The sequence below is a fragment of the Phyllostomus discolor genome, chromosome 3 (assembly GCF_004126475.2).
Source record: "Phyllostomus discolor isolate MPI-MPIP mPhyDis1 chromosome 3, mPhyDis1.pri.v3, whole genome shotgun sequence".
Classification (NCBI taxonomy): Eukaryota; Metazoa; Chordata; class Mammalia; order Chiroptera; family Phyllostomidae; genus Phyllostomus; species Phyllostomus discolor.
In genome coordinates this window covers 153,471,866-153,486,084 of record NC_040905.2, presented here as the reverse complement: position 1 = coordinate 153,486,084, position 14,219 = coordinate 153,471,866, and the positions used below count along the sequence as shown (strand labels likewise).

The 14,219-nt window shown below is 41.2% G+C and overlaps 1 long non-coding RNA gene across 1 annotated transcript; it reads left to right on the top strand.

The window, feature by feature from the left end:
• The first annotated feature begins 1,560 nt into the window (after positions 1-1,560).
• Positions 1,561-7,633, top strand: LOC118499664. The gene is made up of 3 exons (XR_004902175.1): positions 1,561-2,131; positions 2,227-2,436; positions 5,936-7,633. It is a non-coding gene; the product is annotated as an uncharacterized LOC118499664 (long non-coding RNA).
• The last annotated feature ends 6,586 nt before the right edge of the window (positions 7,634-14,219 follow it).

The window sequence follows — 14,219 nt, the reverse complement described above, 5'->3', positions numbered from 1 at the left end:
CTGTTTTCAGTTCTGTCGCAGGGGCATGGACCCAAAGCTAATAAACAATACAAACGGGCACAGAAAAGAAGCATGCAAGAAAAGCAAGTAGGGAGGCATTTTAACACGTGGCCAAACATTTAGTACTAACTGCCTTTGAAAGTGACTTGTGATGTACAACGGAAGGCATTGCTCTAAAATGACAGAAGCTCGCACAATATAGGTGTGTCTATGTAGGATGGTTGGAGCTGTTTTTTATTTGGTTTCGCCTCTAGCAATCAGGCAGAGTTGTTGTTACTTGCGGAAGACGCTCTACAAGCCACCTCCACTTCCCCTGCCACCCTCCCTTAGATCTCTAGGCCTCTTTCACAAGGGAGGGGTCTGCCAGGTGTCTGCCTCCTTTGATTCCGTTATTCCAGTTCCCTCAAGAACTGAAAACACGACCTCCCCTGTAGGTAGAGACAACAGGAGCTTTGGGAGGACATGCCATTGTAACAGGCATGGCCACATAATTTAGAGATATGAGAAAAATGTCCCTTTTTATTAAAAGGAAAAGAAGGTCAGATACCTTCTGGGCGCTGACCATGAGTGAGAGTGGGGACTGGGAGCTCTTTCTTCGTGGTGGGGGGGGGGGGGGAAACCAATTTCTGTCCTGCCTGATGGCTTTGGGAAAGGGTCTCCCATCTACTGTGAACATCTCCCTTACAATGTCAGAAAACCTTCCTGCCTGCAAATATTGGCAGGAGGCTGCTACAGCGGGCAGTGCTGTTTTCAATAGGAAGAAGACTGAAAAGCAAAAAGGAAGTCTGAACCTTCCTACCCACCAGACTACCTGCCTCCTGTCCCCAAAGGCAACTGTTGGCAAAGGAGACAGACTCTAAGGAAAATCCCGATTCCGGATGAGCAGGATGAAAAATAAATCAGCTGTGTGTTGTAGGAACAAATCTCTCTTTGATTCTCAGGAGCTGGGGTGCCCAGAACAGGTCTCTTCAATTCAGCTGCTAAAGATTTAGTGTCTGAGCATCTGCACCTTCTATGGCCCAGTCTCTCAGCTTTGTTGTTGTTCAGCTAATGCTGGAAGACACTTCAGAGGTGCTCTAGTCCATTCCTGCTGGGTAGCTCTGCTTCTGATCATGCCCAGGAGAGGGTCTCATCTCACCAAGGTCAGGCCTGTGCCCTGCACAGAACTCTCAGCTGAGGGAACTGGACCAGGACTGGCTCTGGCTGAGGCAGAAAGCCCAGCCTTGCATTATACCTCTTCTGCCAACCATGGGCATCTCTTTTGTCAGGAAATGATACTGGTGCCAACTGCACCCAATGAACAGCCTAAATCTTCTGTTCCTCCCTCCCACCCTAAGCTGATGGCCTTATACAGTGTTCATACATTGTTATTTACTAATTTAATTACTATATTATCTTCAGAAATTGTTCAGCTGACTTCAGCCCTTTCTGCCTATCTGTGACAACTTCTCCTAGGAAGGGTTTCTGCCTCATGAAGTCAAGTTTGAGAGATCTCCCTAGCAAAGACTGAGGCTGAATTTTAGAAGGTGTCTGTGGCATTTTTGGTGGTGAGCATTGCTGTTTTCTTCCCACCCTTTCTAAATCAAGTGGCATGCATCTACCATTTCACAGATGAGGAAACTGAGGTGCAGAAAAGGGAGGTGACTTACTCAAGGGCATACAGTCAACTGAGAGCAGAGTCTGCACCAGACCCCAAATTTCTTGATGTGAAGTGCCTTTGCTCAGTTCTGAGGGTGGTGTGATAACTAATAATAAACTACTGTGCAATAAGCATCAACTGTACACCTGGCTGTGTGCCAGACACCTGACACAAGTCATCATCACAGCAATTCTAAAGAGCATCACTAGTCCAAATAAGAACTTGAAAATAAAATTATAAAGTAATATATGCATAAACCAGAATACTTCAAATAATACCGAAAGGCATAGAATGAAAATAAAAATCTTCAGTGCTGTCCCCTCTTTGAGAATCACAGTGCTATGTTTTCATTCCTCTGGAGGCTCTCTCCATAACTCATACACAGATGTGATCATTGCTTTATGATTGAGGACAGGGAGGCTCACAATCAAGATAACCAGCTGTGACGGCCTGACTGCAGGCTTGGCACTTCTATTATTCCACTTAGCTAAGGTGAGTGTGGACGAAAAGGAGTGAGTGAGGCCACAGATAAAAATGGTCAGGTGAGAGTTTACATCACCCCTTTCCTCTCCTCCTGCCCCTTCTAGGCTCCTACTATTGGTACAGTTTTTCAGGGCCTGAGACCATAGGCCCTTTCCATGCAGATAACCTGATGATCATTTGTGATTGCTGAATTCTTTTCAGGCCTCAGAGCAAAATGGACAGGCAGCTCTCCTCAGGCCACTATCACCCGAGTAATGTCACCTCTTATTGTCACCTCCATGCTGCCTTCACCCCAGACTAGCTCTGGGACTGGGGTAAGACTCTTAAGTTTTAATTTCCCTGCCTATCTCTCAGCATTCATGGGGGACCCAAATGAGAGACAGGGAAAGGACTGTGTATACCTAAAATCTCTAAATAAAGCAGCTACTTCAGAACCCGGTGACCCTTCAATTCAGAACAGCAGATTTTTTTAGGGCTCTTTGCAAAATGGTGTGTTTTGGGGAGTTAAGAGTTTGCATTGTGCCTTTGTTATGTCAATAGGAACAAGGCTATATGTGTGTCATAAAGTGAAAAGGGCTGTTCATTTATCTGTGGAAGAAGGGAGCACTGAATCTTGGGATCAGAGAATTTGGGAATACAAAGTGGATTTCTTTAGGCTGGAGAACACACTTAGCTAAGCTGGTGAAGGCAGAGGAGGCAGTTATCCCACTTGGGGTGCCCAGTAGTTTAGTAAGAGGTGTAGCTGAAAGCATGCTCTAGCCTGTCCCTTTAGGTAAGTGTCCACCACCAAAGGCTGACCTGGGACTGTCTCAGGGCAGACAGAAGGGAGTGCGGATAAGTGGCTGGGCAGCATGAGTTTCCCAGAACCAGCGATTCCATAAGTTTGTTATTGTTTGAGTGGAAAGGGGAGAAGTATTAGGAAGATGGATGTGATCATTTTTCCAAGAAGCTAGTCCTGGCCTCGAGGCTCCTTCATTCTGCAAGAATCTTTAGAAACATCCTGAATGGAGGGGACTCCAAGTGAGAGCAAATAATAGGCTGTGGCCATGGTCTCCTAGGCTTTTCAGAGGAGGAGCAGCTGGGGAGGGGTGGTGTATCTGAATGCACTTCTAGACATATGCAAAACCCTGTAAAATGCACAAATCCACAATAGTACGGGCAAAGAATCTGAGCGTCAGGCAGGAGGAAGTTGCATGAAGAGGGCTGGAGAGTGGGCTGGTTCCAGAGAGAAACCTTGACAAGGAGACTGGCCTTGGAGGCCCAGCCAGATTTCTGAGCCTGCCTTCAAAGCCTGCGCCAGCACAAAGGATGCTGCGCCCCCTGGTGTCAGACTGGCAGCCGCCGCCAGCTCGCTGCAGTGGGGACCCGCGAGTAGTGAGACCCAAAGACCAGCTGGAAAAGTCCACTGGTCAGATGCCTTTTCTTCTGTTTGCAGAGTGAGTTGAAGTTGAAATAGCCTTTGCTTTCTCAACTACTAAGTCTAAATAGAGACTCTGATGTAGAGAGAGCAGGGACTGGTTTTTCTTGCATGCAATTCAGGAGAACAGGACAATGCCTGTTTAGAAGTAGGCTGATGGGGTGGGAAGTACACTAGCCTAAAGCAAAATCCTGCATTTTAGGTAGAGTGCTGGTCATGGCGAGTCATTAAAAATTTTAGAGCCTCCCTTTCCATGTATTAAAACCGAAGGGGTTAGAGTAAGGTGTTTTAAGGTCTTTTGCAAGCTCTAATACTGAGATTTATTGGATAATTATTATACTATTTTCCCAGAGCCTTGTGAGTTGGACATTTTTTCTATTTACACACAAGTGCAGATGTTATACGTTTCAGCATCATGAGTTCCCCAATTCTGGGCAAGGATTTGTGTGTGTGTCCCCTTCCTTTTAAAAATGCAAACTATGCCTCTTTTTGGCGCAGAAGCTGTCCCTCTACCTTTTGTGGGGCCTTCTACAAAAAGCAGCAGAGTGAGCAGGTCTTCAGTCTCTGCTCTGTTTCTTTTAAAAATAAAGTACTAAAGTGCTGGAAATTATGCTACTAAAGTGTTACATGTGGTAGGTGTGAATATGTGCTTCAATAGTTCCAGGCACAAGACCAAAACTTCCCCAGAATTAGCAGAGTTTTCAGCTATAATTTGGCTCACATTTCTACAAATAGGTACAAAGACCAATTTGGGAGTCTGCTCTCTCTCAGGGGCTGTATGGTTGGGTCCCATTGAAATTTCAGGCTGTTCCTGGTATAGTCAGGTGATCTTAAGTAGAAACAGCCTGAGGAAAAATTACGTCATCACCAAGAGTTTGCTCTCCTTAACCCTGCAGTCCAGTCTCTGACAGGAGTGGTCAGCTGTGCCTCATGGCAATATCTCCTCTCTGCACTCAGCCTGAACTCTTATCTCTGTGTCATGGGTACACTTTGTGTTTTTGTTTTTGTTTTTGTTTTTAAGAAACTGATTCTAGTGCTGCAAAGGGTCCCCCGAGCAGCCCCTCAGGCTCTCGGAAGTGGTGTAGTGTGTGGCAGCCATTGTGCTGTGACAGGCAATGTCAGTGTTTGACGTGCCACATGGGAGCAGCAGGTCCATCGGCAAGAGAGAAGCGACTGGAGGACAAACAGCAGCAGAAACGGGATGGCCGATTGCAGCTGTTGAGGATGGTGTTAGTATGGTGATTTGGAGCACTGTGCCTCCCCCTCAGGGAACAGCTGTGTTATGGGTCAAATTGTGCTGTATCCCTCTAAAATTCATTATGTGGAAGCTCTAACCCCTAGTACTCCAGAGTGTGAGTATTCAGAGTCTTTAAAGATGTTACTAAGTTAAAAGGTGGTCATTAGGGTGAGCCCTAACCCAAAGTGACTGGCTAAGTCCTCGTAAGTGATTAGCACACAGGTACAGAGGGAAACCCATAATGAGGACACAGTGAGAAGAAAAGATATTCCCCAGGTATGACTGCCTGGGATTCTGCATGAGCTAGTGTGGCTCTGACCAAGATTCTTTTCTCTCTCTGGGGTGGGCCATGAGAACCTCACAATATATTGAAGAAAGGCCCAACAAAAGGCACTAAGTGTTTGGTGTGGGGTGAAGGACTGGGTTGGCCCCACATGTGGCTGATGCTGGCAGCTCTCCCATACTCATCCATCCAGGCACCGAGTTGCACTTTGGGAAACTGGACCTGCATATGTTCCCCAGGATGATCAGCAAGACCCTATGGGGCAGTGCAACCCCATTTAAAAGCACCACAGAAACACAGCAAGTGACCACAGTGAGGGGGACTGACAGTTGGTGAGCAGGGCTCTTTCTCCTTCAGCTGAGCCAGTCCTGGGATTACTCAGTTGGGCTGGGCTATGAGGGCTGAGCTGCAAGAGTGAAACCTGAACTGCTTGTTTCAAGGCAGACCTGATACTTAATTGTAAGTAAATGATATTTTTTCATGGTATATGCCATGACAGTTGATTCTAAAACTTTGGAAGAGAAAGTTTGGTCCCTAGTGAAAGGAACACCTGTCCTTGGTGGAATGGTCATGAGGATATTATGAAGAGACATTATTCTTAAGAATGTACATTGATTTATAGAACCTCACTGAAAGTATTATAGTGGAATGTTTGGTCAGGAGGTCTGCCTTTTCAGTTCTATTTCTGCCCAGTACTGGCTAACTGGAGAGTGTAAATTTTAAAAGAAGTTAATTTCTTATGCACATTTATGCAAATTCCCTTAGGGGAATGAGTGGAAGACTGTTTGAGACACTCTGAATTTCTTGGAAGAAAGTTGTTATATAAATTAATATAGAGGTTTTGGGGTTTTTGTTTTTTTTTTTTTATCATTGCAGGTCTGCAGAACACATGGAAGAAGTCTCCCATCGTGCAAGGGAGAAAATGAAACTCTACTGGCCTCTATCAGGGAAGTTAAAAATTTCCCCCTCTTTCTTGCAAGTTTCCCAAATCACAAGACTCTGATTTCCAGGTCAGAGAATAAGATTTCATTTTTATTATCCTTTACACTTTGCACATGAAGAGTCCCCAAAGGAGTATGTGATGGACTGATTATTGGGAGCCTATGTTGGGCAAGGCCAGGACTCCGGTGCCTCGTGGAGTACTCGGTCACGCCTGCAGTGATCTGGGGACCTTAAGTCAGCTCCTACTTTCTAATGCCAGACAGCACCCTCCCCTCCCTGGAGCTGGTAAGCAGGACTTCTCCTCGGGACTGAGCCAGTCCTGGGATTCTTAAGGGGTTGGGCTAGTGACCCAATATTGAAGAGGATTCAAATATGTATGTGGCATTTCTGATTTAATTCCTAAATGACAGTTGCCTTAAGCATGTGGAAGATAAGAAACCTTGCTGAATGTTTCAACTTAAAAGAACATTGGTTTAAGAGAAATGAATACTATGTCCACAAAAAAACTTGTGCATTAATGTTCACAATAGCATTATATTCATAATAGCCCAAATGACAAAACATCCAAATGTCCATCAACTAATAAAAGGATAAACAAAATATGGTATACCCATGCAATGAAGTACTATTTGGCAATAAAAAGGAATGAAATACTCATACAAGCAACAACATTGATGAATCCTAAAACACTATGCTAAGTGAAGGAAGCTAATCATGAATAACATATTGTATGACATTCCTAGAACAGGCAAATCCATAGAGACAGAAAATAGCCTAGTGGCTGTGGAGAGCTGGGAATCAGAATGCAGGCAATGGAAGTTTCGGGGCAGTGCTACAGAGCATCCTTCTGGGGGATGAGATTATTCTCAAGTTAATTGTGATGGAGGTTGGACACCTCTGTGAATGTACCAAAAACCATTGAATTTTGTGTTTGAAATAGGTGAATCACATGGTGTGCAAATAATATTTCAAAACAGCTGTTAATTATTTTAAATGATACTTAAAAAAAAGACCAGTGGTTTATGTCTCTTTTTCTGAAACTCACCACCTTCAGATCCATATGCCCAGGCTTACAAACAGATTTTATGAGCTAAGTAAAGTGAAAATGTGAAAAATAGTGATTTTTCCTTAGTTGGATTTGCAGATCAGTACATATCCACAATACTTGTACCTGTGACTGTTTTGAACTCTCTTGAAAAATGTTTCCTTAGGCTAACATTATTAAACTATGTTTAAACAATGATAGTTAAGTGGCTTTCTCATTTCTGTTTTCCCCATATTCTTCTCCCCCTCCTCAAGTCATAGCACTCCAGTTTTCTCTTTAGGACCCACCCACCTTCTTTTTAGTTCCTGTGGTTTAAGTATTGTTGACCCTTTCTTTGCCTTAGGCTTTGTGACTCAAGCCTGGTCAACCAGCAAACTCTGTAAAGTGGTGTGTTGTAACTGGTTCACACCAGCACCGCCAAAACAACTCGTAAATTTTTAGGAATTCTGTGAGTCAGTTGTTAAACATGATCATTATTAAAATTTAAATTATATGAATTTATAATTAAATAAATTACACTTAAAGTTAATAGGCACTCAAAAATCCATCACTTTCTATTTATTTGGGTACATTTTACTATTATGTATGCTCTAGAGGTTACATCTGTTAGATTGGTATGATGGAAGGACTATGTGAGGACATGCTACTGTGTATCTCTTCCAACTTCCTCTTCAGTGACTTCCCAGTGGTAGCTTGACATTGGCCATGGTTGCGGTATTTATACTACGGAATTAGGCAAGTACTATATAATCAAGGCTTCACCTTTGCTGTGAATGTTAAACATGTACCAGCTCAAGTGGGTCCAATGGTGGTCCCCAGAAAATATGTTTGTGTCTTAGTCGCTGGCATTTCTGAATATACTTATTTGGAAAAAGGGTTTTTGCAACTGTAATTAAGTTAAAAATCTTGAGATGAGGTCATCCCGTATTATACCAGTATCCTTATGAGGCAGAGAAAGATTTGAGACAGACACAGAGGAGACACAGATAAGAAGAGGAGGCAATGTGATCGCACAGGCAGAGATCAGATTGATGTGGCCACAAGCCAAGGAATACCTGGAGTCACCAGAAGCTGGAACAGAATTTCCCCTAGTGCTGCTGGAGGGAGCACAGCCCTGGTGGCATCTTGATTCTGAATGACTGGCCTCCAGAAATTGAGAAAGAATAAATTTATCTTCTTTGAAGCCACCCAGTCTATGGCAGCCGTGGGTAACTAATATACTAGCATACCATGTATGGTTCAGGGTGGGCTATGCGATCCAAGCTAGGGCAATGAAAGATTGGCTTCTTTTGTGAAAGAAACGGTCCCCAACTTGGGGCTGCCAAGTGGTCCCGTGTCTGCTACCATACTTGCCCACAAATGAAAGCAGTGCAGAAAGTGGTCAAGGTGGGATCTAGAAAGAGAAAAGAGAGAGAGACATTCGGGACAGCATTGTTCCAGGAGCTGGGCCTGGTCTACCCCCAGAACTTCTATTATACAGGCCAATTTCTTTTCATTTTAAACCAAGCTCCTGAGTTTGAGAGAAGATTTGAAAGTGCTTATTTTCACAACAGGATTGTAAATACATACAAGTGCTATCTTGTGATCAGTTCTATTTCAATCAGGCATAACTACAAGCAGAAAAATATATATCAAACAGTGAAGAACCTAGGATCTACCTGAATTCAATGGTATTCGTTTGTTCCACAAACACTCACTGAGCCCAACCATGTCTAAAGCATTTCCGGATGGATACCCATCCATTTAAGAACTTACAATTAATTTGCCAGTAAGGAGTTTAATATAGCCCACATTATTAAGGTCGCCATCAGTATTAACTTTTCATTATTCAGTCCATATTCTTCTGGATAGTACTAAATTCATTTAATTTTATTATATTTTCCTTAAGTGAATTTGTTTAATGTACAATCAAAATATTTTAACTTTTATGAGATTATATTTAAGCACATTCACAAATCATAAAAAGTATTTTGTCAAATCAAATAATTTGGGTTGGGAAGATATTCTCAAAACGATGTTCAGTGACATTGTACCTTTGGTAATTTTGTACCTTTTAAGAATTTTTATTTTCCATTATCCTTAGTAATTTATTAGTGGGGACTAGCACATTTCTGAAAAGAGTATGTCACAGAAAATCCCAGGGAGAGACATACTGTATTAAACTCATTTTAAAATAAAAAGAAAATCTTTTTACCTTTACCGTTTCTATCTTTAATCATTTTTCTACTTCAAGAGGTTTAAAATTAATTTTGTCCCCCATAATCCTATTTCTTTCCTCTACTTTTGAATACCTTTGTTTTTTTGATGAGCACATTTTGGACGAATTCCCAGTCAACTTTTAAAATCTAATTAAACTCAGCTAAGTTTAACTCAGATAGCATTTAGAGTCAATTTCTTGATAGTTGAATAATTAGGAGCCTATCCTGGGAATTCTTTAGAAAATGATTCCTGAGGGTTGTTTGTTGCTAAAATTCCCTTTACTAGTATTAATGTCAGTAGCATCAGTAAACTAACGCCTGCTTGTTTTGACTTAAAATAGAAATGAGCTTCCAAATGCAAATATCCAAATACTATGTTATTCATTAGCAGTTTTATATTTGCTAGTAACATTACTTATCAAAAAGACAATTATGTTGAGTATTTTTAAGATCTCCCCTCAATAAATCATCAAATACATAACGAATAAGCTAGCAAACCACATACATACATACATCATAGGAAATAAGAGATTTCATTCAGGACATACAGCATATATTAGTTGATCTATAATAATTCAAGGCTACTTTCCTTCTAGCCTAGAACAATCCTTCCTTCTTTACTACAAAAAGTAGCCACCAACATCTTTTGGAAATTAGGATTGTTATCAATATAAACTTAAAGGAAAACATGACAAAATAAAAATTATTTTTATAATCCCTATAGAAGCCTAAAATAAAAGTTGGGAATATATGAAGTTTACCAAAGGCAGTGGAAAACAGATTCAAAATATGTGTTTAGGAAACCACTTTCTTTCCATTAACAAAAGCAGCTTTTAAATGTTACTCATTCTTGATAATGCTGACTAAAGAGAACCCAGGTTTGCTTTTCCCCTAAAGCTAAAAAGAAACTCGCCACCAAAGTTAAAATACAAAGAACCAGAAAAAAAAATCAGTGATTTGTTGCTTGATGGAAAATTTATGTCAGGGATACAAGACTTTTTTGTTACACTAAATTGTTTTCTTCATGTGGAAAACAGTGATAGAAATCTAGGTGAATGGATATAATTAAGCAGTTGTGTGGCTCCAACTCTAATTTTTTTTTAATCAAATGTCTCAACATTTACCCAGGAACCAGAAGAGAGGAACGGCTTTTTAAGAGTGAGGTCCTGAAAACATTTCCAAGCTGCCTGGATAAAAGTTTGGAATGACGACGATAGTGAGCCATCCTGCCTTGGACCCCAGTCTAGATTGATGATCTAATACATCTCTGACTGCCATAGTTTTATGAGCATCAAGAACTGGGCGCCTGCCACTGTCAACAAACAGAGCTTCTCCAGAGCTTGTACATCCACAGAAACTCAAGTACCCCCCAGAGCACAGATCACACGATCTCCCAGGGCTCACGGTGTTTCCTCCAGCTTTCACCACCTGTGAGATGGAAACTGCTCTTCTGCAGGATGATTCTTAAAGAAAAGGGAAGTGTGCCCAGTACTCTCCCATGTTATCTTGGTTTTTAGAACAGAATGAGCACTGAGAAACTAATGAAACTTAGCTTAAGCACCCTCCTTCTTCCAGGCCCTTTCCAAAGCCCTGTACCTAGTTTTGTATTTGTAATTTTGCATTCTTTTTGTTAAAAGAATCCCCTCAATTGCATAAGCTACAGACACTCCCCACCAAACAAATGGGTATCTGCTCCTCAACCAAAGAGAACTGGCACAAAATCTTAGCTTGATAAAAGTATAAAACTTAAACACAAACTCCTCTTCATCTTTTTTTGGACACTGCCTAGCTGGGGCCAACTGCCATTAAAGATGAGATCTCTTAGTTTGAGTCTCTGGTCCTCAGATGCCTTCTCAACTGCAGCAGTAGTTAAAATACCAGCCATACTTTAAGCTTATTCTCCTTAGCTCCTCCTTGAAAGAACACTCTACCTTGGGGTAATTATTACAATGGCTTATAGATTGTAAAGACCAGAAGTATTTCCGTGCCTGGTCCTCCCTTTGTTTAAGTGGCATCACTGTTCCAGTGTCAGCTAAGCTTTGCTTCCCAGTAAAGTTAATGGATTTGGACTAGGCTTCTACACTTTCCTAATAGGGCTCTCTAGGGAGGAAGCCACAGAAATAGTTAGGTTGTGAAAGTTTGGGGGGGGAGGTTAATGACAAAAATAATGGCATGTGTGCGCTTGAGTGCACGTGCACGTGCACACACACACATACACAGTGTCCGGCGGAAGTAATGCCCCCGTGAGTGTGGTTGGTAGGGAATAATATGGATGTAATAAGTTATAGTTTAATTCAAACATTTCACCTGAAATATCATATGGTGTGCTTGAGTATGATATTGTTATGTTAGAGAATTACATGGTTATGATTTTGTAATAAAAGATTTTGTATTAAAAAAGGGATGTTATTTGTGATGGACCCTGTATAAAACATAGCTTGAAACATTATAATAATATGTTGCATAGAAAGTGAAAATCTTCTTTAATCCTGTACAGCTGGGAAACTAGTTAACTTATTCAAAGCATATATGAAAATTTCATTTATTATTTTATAAAAATGAGATTATACTCTCCACTCTGAAGAGTGCTATACTCCACCTTGCAATAAGTCTTAGATGTCTTTCCATGCTGGTCTGTAAAAAGCAATCTTTTTAGTCTTTTAAAAAATGGCTCCATGGTATTGTACTATATTTCTGAACCACACTTCCTTAACCAATTGCTGTTAATGCACATTTGGGTTCCTTCCAGTTTTCCCTGTAACAAATATTCTTGCAAACATCACTTTACACTTACATCTTTGGGCAGTTGTAGGAGTATTTCTTTATGATGAATTCCCAGAAGGTGAATTATTATTGGGTCAGAGGGTATGAGTGTTTCATTTTTAATAGCTATTGCCAAATTGCCCTCCAATAATTTTATACGGATTTACACCCCCAACCACACTGTAAGAAGGAGGCTGCTTCCCCACCCTCCTTAGCAACACTAAAATCATGCACTTTGGGGATGTCTGATGTGAGTTAGGAGTTAAGAGGTTCAGCCTGTGGAGTTTTTTCCCTTTGTGAACAGCTAACAAAGAGATCAAAAGTCTCCCCCTTTCCTTGATGAGCCCCCTGCTCTGAGTGAGCCAATACCCAGTCAGACATCTGACTAATGTGAGAGATGGAAAATTCTAACACCTACTGCTTGTGTCTAGCTGAATTTGCTTGAGATAATTTGTCCATGAATGTATAAGCAAATGTGTTAGAGTGTTCTAATAACTACAAAGAAATATAAACTGGTCTTGACTTTAGCACTGCTATTTCAATGTAAACAACATAGTTAACACTATAGCACAAGAATGTTTACATCTGTACAATTATTTGATTTCATCCCTGTGTTTATTGGAACAAAGTAATTTGAAAAATCTATTCTTTAAAGAGATGCAAAAAGTGACCTTGAATCAACCCATTAAAGAAGAGCAAGGTTTGCCAACAGCCAGTCTTCAGGAGCTCAGTTGGAGGTTTACTATGGTTTACATTTCCAGAATTAGCATCACTGGTCATTAAACTGGGGAAAAAAAATTGAGGATTATCCAGTCAAAAGGTTTGGAATCTCTGCTCTACAAAGCTTTAGAGTTGCTTCAAGGAAACAAGAGGTTGACAGAAGAGAAAAGTAGCCAGGGGTTAAATGTTCTTGGTATTCTAATCCTAATTCTACCACAAGAGCCCTGCTTGGAACTATTTTACATGGTGAGCTACAAGTTATGTTATCTGGAACAAGCTGACCTCTTACTTTCCTCTTTTGCAAAATGGACATGATAACACTGCCTATTTGAGAGTAATGAAGTCATAATTAATTCATACTGCACATGTAAAGTGCTTAGCCCAAAGCACCACCTGTGCCAAGGCTCAATAAATGTTTGCTATTTTATTATTTAAGATTTTCCTTTGAAAGAAGATTCTACTGCTAAAAAATACATTTCAAAACCACCCATTTATCTTTGTCATCTGTAAAACACGGTGATTAATTCAGATGGAGGGATTTAAATTTTTTTTCTTGATTCCCAATCAAATGAAGGTTCTCATTCTCGGACCCTAGTCCCAGACAGCTGGGATCTCTGAAAGTAATGCAGCCTCCCTCACACCAGGAGGCACCATGTGCCGGTGGGCTGGCCAAGACGGGGGCTGCTCTATTAGTCCTCCAGTTGATTTATGGAAGAAATATGATTGTATGAAGAAAAGTGTTCTCTGCCCCATGGGAGACAATCCCTATAGGTTCATCACAAGGATTAACACGTTAAAAATATTACCTAGTTGCCATCTTATCTATGATTTTAAGGACAATTGAAAAAAGAATTCAAAAATAGACACTTAAACCTTCTAAGACTGGCTGAATTTTCTATCCTTGGCCAGACATTTTTAAGAGGAAGAACTCATCCAACAAACATACACTCTTATCAATCCTTTTCTTAGAAAAGCTTGTTTTTGAGTAGGGGAAGTTTGCAAGTTTTCCTAATGAATCACAGACATGAGGAGGAGGGGGAGAGCCTCAAGCATTTTCCTTTTTGAATGGTCTAACATGAGACCAACAACTAGGGAGCAGAAGCAAAACCTTCCAAACTGTGTATTTTCTACCCAAGAACTCTTTCCATGCCAGCCACTTCTGCTGCCTGAGAGCCAGACGTGGGATGGGGAGGGGCTTCTCTGTGTCAGGCCATTTGGGGTCTGTAGTAGACTTAGGAACAAGTAGACATAAAAGCTGTGGAATTAAGGGTTGAAAACAGCATTTAATGAAACCCCTCCTTCCAGACGCTCTTGATCAAAGTCTGTGCTTGCACTAAGACAATCGATCTACAGTTGCATACATAAAATGTTGGCAACACTCTGTCCTCATTGCTTTCAACAGAGGTTTTAGACCTCTGAAACTGGGCATCGTCCCAGCATTGAGACCCAGTTCATGACACATGCCAGAGGACACACCACCACAGCCGAGGCC